The sequence below is a fragment of the Gavialis gangeticus genome, unplaced genomic scaffold, assembly GCF_001723915.1.
Source record: "Gavialis gangeticus isolate Ggan-Ray unplaced genomic scaffold, GavGan_comp1, whole genome shotgun sequence".
Lineage (NCBI taxonomy): Eukaryota > Metazoa > Chordata > Crocodylia > Gavialidae > Gavialis > Gavialis gangeticus.
Window position 1 is genome coordinate 124,327,101 of NW_017728992.1, and position 4,642 is coordinate 124,331,742.

Below are 4,642 nucleotides of genomic sequence, written 5' to 3' on the forward strand. Positions count from 1 at the left end.
TATTAGTTAAGCTTGAGCTAAGTTTCCCCAAATACTTAGTGAGACCAGGGTAATACTGTAATTGTTTGTGTTTGTTTTTCCTTTGCATGTCTATTACTACTAGTGCCATTATATATTTCATATACTCAGCAATAAATAACTTGTATAGTCAAACTGTAACTGGGTATATTTTTCCTTCTCTGCTTCTCCTTCCCTGCTTGGTCTGCAGCAATGGTTCTTTTACCTAAGTTAAAGATCCCGGTGAAGCCCAAAAATACTGTGGGGTCTGCTCATCAAGAGGCTAAAGATTGGGATGTGCTGAGTTTGAGACACATAAGGGGATCAGCTTGTACAGGCTGATTGACCCAGTTTGGCTCACACGTGCCCTAATGAACTGAATGCTGGCCCATGAGGGTGTCAGCTGGACACCCAGCCAGATTCAGAGGTATTCTGTTTACCTGTGTGCTTGTGTCTGACTGCAGTTTATTGTTGCTCCTGATTAACTGATTCTTGGCATATGAGGGTGTCAGCCTGTCCATGCTGATCAACCCAGCCAGATCAGGCGTGTCACGTTAATCTGTGTGTTTGTGTGTGTATGACTGATTTGGTGACTGGAGGAACCCAGCCCCATTGAAACTGAGTCTTGCAAGATAGCTCCATTGGGGGTGAGGACTTGCAGAAGGGAGATATACAGCTCCATATAGAAACACAAGTAACACAAGCAGCACATTGATAGAATTACGAAGACCCTAGAAACATCTCCCTAATAAATGAGCACATCCCAAAGTGATGGGCAAATCTGGTAACAGTATCTGGAGGATAGGCACAAGCAGCCAGCATAAATTTACTAAGAACAAATCATGTCAAACAAAATTGATCTCCTTCTTTGATAAAGTAACTACTTACATGGATAAAAGGAATGCAGTGGATACAGTGTACCCAGACTTGCAAACATTTTGATAAGGTGCCACATGGCCTTCTCATAAACAAACTGGAGAAAAATGGTCTGGGCAAAATGACTATAAGGTAGATAGACAACTGGCTCAATAGCCACATGTAAAAGGTAACTATAAATGAACCTACATCAGAATGGCAGGAGGTTTCAAGTGGAGTCCTACAGGGGTCTCTCCTGGGTGCAGTGCTGCTCAACATATTTATCAATGATTTGGATGCTGGCATAGAAAGCAAAGTTGCGGACAACATGAAACTGGGAAGGTGAATATGTTGGAGGATGCAAGCGCAATTCAGAAGGATATCAACAGATTGGAAAGCTGGGATGATGCTAACAGGATGAAGTTCAATGTGGACAAATACAAGGTGCTACACTTTGGGAAGAATAATCAAAAATACAAAATGGGTGACACTTGGCTGCAGGACATGGCTATTCTTTTCCTCTAATTCCATTTCTCTGCTTGGGCATCAGCCCCTTCACTGTCTCCACCTTTTGGGCCTCTGGCCCTTGCAGGACTTAAAAGCACAGGTGATCACCCAGGCACCCCTCATAGTCTGTAACTGTCCCTATAATCACAAACCAAGCCTCCAATAAGACCATAAACTCCAAAGATAAATAACTACAACACAAAACCATTTGTCTCTGAGGTATTCAACAGAACTCTTTTCCTAGCAAGATAAAGGCCAATCTGTCTCCTTTATAGAGTCCCTAGTCCCTCCCTTTCTGTTCACCTGATTTGGCTCTATGCAAACAGGGACCAGGTGCTACTAATTAGCCTAACCCAGGGGCAGGCAATTATTTTGGGCAGAGGGCTGCTTACCCAGTTTTGGCAAGCTGTCGAGGCAAGCTTGACAAGTGCCCCACCCCCTGGTCATAATCTTGGGACCAATGTCCCAATGTCTTGGGACCAATGTCTCAGAGTCAGCACCAGTGGGGCCCAGAGCAGGATGCATGCTGGCAGGGGTCTGTGAAGCTGGACTGGGCTGCACCAGCAGGGAGAGGGGGGAGATGGCCCTGCTCCATAGAGCCCCTGGTGGCCAGGACCTTGTCCTCCTGCCACCCTGCTCTGGGCCCCACCAGTGCTGGCCCCAGGACACCGGTGTGGGCCCCACGCTCCCCTAGCCACTTACTCCCAGTGGCCCCTCCCAGCCTTGTGGTACAGGTGGAGAGCAGTGTCCAGCCCCGGCCCTGTGCACCTTGGCAGGGAAGGAGCTGGTGCTGAGTGTGTGGGAAAAGCAGCCCCTCATCTGCCCCATGGTCCATGCTCCCTGCTGTAGTCACTTGTAGCCCATGCGTGGCTGTCCCCACGCTCAACATCAGCTTGTAATCTGCCCCTGCTGCCAGCCTGAGCCCTGCGCCAGCTCCGGACTCACCCGTTGGGGCTGCTCCACAGTGGCAACAGCTGCAGCTCCTCCACTTGCCGCGCCAGGCAGTGTTTGCTATCACTGCCTCTGGGCTGCCCAGTGCGCGAGCTCCAGATGGGCAGCAGCAGCAAACATTGCCCGGCATGGCAAGCGGAGGGGCCCACAGCTGCTGCCATGGTGCAGCCTCAATGAGTGAGCCCAGAGCCAGTGCAGGACCCAGGCTGGCAGTGGGCGCAGGTTACAAGCTGGTGCTGAGTGTGGGGGGAAAAAGTAGCCCCTCGCCCACCCTGTGGCCTGCGCCTCATACTGAAGCTTCTCGCAGCCCATCTGGGGCTGCCTGTGCCTGCTCAGGACAGCCCCACATGGGCTGTGAGCAGCTCCAGCAAGGAGCATGAGCCATGGGGTGGATGACGGGTTGCTTTTCCCCATGCTCAACTTTTCCCCGGGCTCCTCCCCTGCCCAGGGTCCTGCCCAGCCCACTATCCCACTCCCTTACTTGAGGTTCCAGTGCGGGGCAGCCACATGGCCCCAGGCCACATGCCCCTGCTGGGGCTCTTGGCTGGTGGGGCAGGACCCGGTGGGCCCTGCTGTTGTGGGAGCTCGCTGGACTTCCCCTGGGTCTTACTGCCCCTGGTTCCTGTCATTTTTGACAGGAACCAAGGACAGATCAATATTAATTTTCTAAATTTTTGAGGGGTCCCACGGGCCAGATAGAATGGCTTTGTGAGCTGGATCCAGCCCACAGGCCATATTTTGCCCACCCCTGGCCTAACCACCAACTTAGTGTCCTGCTGTTGCAGTTTCCCGGCTAGGTCCTATAGCCATTCAATTGTACTTTTTGCCTCTGTTAAGCTAGCAATAGTGCTTCTGGTGCCTGCTGTCTTGCTCTGCACTACCAAAGTAACATGGGTTAAAGCTCCCCTATTAAGATGTCTTTAGCAAAATTATGATTATCTCTCCAATTATATAAAATTTTGCAGGAGACTGTAAAAAACCAAGTTTTATTTTAGTGATAAATGTTATAATTTTGAAATTTGTTTTCATTTTGAACTGAAATGCTGAATTCTGATATTTCAAGGGAAAAAGATTGGATAAATTTAGGCTTTTGTTTTGATTTTGACTTTTTATTTTCTGTTACAATATTATTCACAATATAATAGAAAATAAAGTTCAAAACTGATTTTTGTTTCAAAATGAAAATTCAACACTTTTCAACTTCATCAAAATGTTTTATTTTCACTGGGGGTGGGAGAAGGATTCCCATGGAAAGTTTCAATTTCAATGAAGCAGTATCTTCCAATGGAAAAATGTTCCAGAGTAAAAAAATTGACCAGCTCTAGTATTTAATAATGATTATTAATACTACCAATTCAGTGATTGCTATATTTGTTCATATGAAGTGCTGTAATAAAGGCCATAAGGCAACAAAGATTTCATTTGGTTACTAACATTTTATTAAAGATAAACAGAACTGCTGACAGTACAACTTATTTTTTCCATTAAAAATTAAAAGAAGGTAAATGAAAGAAAAGTATAAGGGGCTGCAGTGAAAACCATCAGATCTGTAAGAAAAAATAACTAAATGCAAAATATGTACGTTGTCCTCTACCACTGTAAGGCAATATTGAGAATTTTGGGTTAGGCAAATGGTTCTCAACCTTGTTAGATTCAAGGCATTCTTCAAAAATGCCAGCTCTTACCTTTCACTCTGTCTTTGTCTATAGAAGAGTAATAGGGCAGTTCTTTTGTTGCAAAAACACTCAGCAGGACCACTGGGGCAGCTATAAGCATTGTGTCTGACAAATTCCTACCACATCAGAAATATATTTGATGGTATGGATTCCTGTTTGAAAACTCTGGGTTTATCTTCTGAGTCCTGTATAGGTGTTTACATACCTAACAGTGCTAATATTTGGCATGTTGCAGTGCCCTAAAATGATTCTCATGACACCCTAGGTGCTGTGAAACCCTGGCTGAGGAATACTAGGTTAGTTGAATAAAGGGACGCCAATGTGCAGACGCGGTCAGTAAGGCTAACTGCACCTTGTCATGCATCAACAGACGCATCACGAGCAGGTCGTAGGAGGTGATCCTCCCCCTCTATGCGACGTTGGTCAGGCTGCAGTTGGAGTACTGCGTCCAGTTCTGGCCACGACACTACGGGTGCCCAGAACTCCCTGCTGAGAGGTCCAGAGGAGGGCCACTCGCATGATCAGGGGACAGCAGGGCAGACCCTGAGAGGAGAGGCTATGGGACATGAATCTATTCAGCCTCCACAAGAGAAGGCTGAGAGGGGATCTGGTGGCCATCTATAAACTTACCAAGGGGGACTGGTGGGGAACAGGAG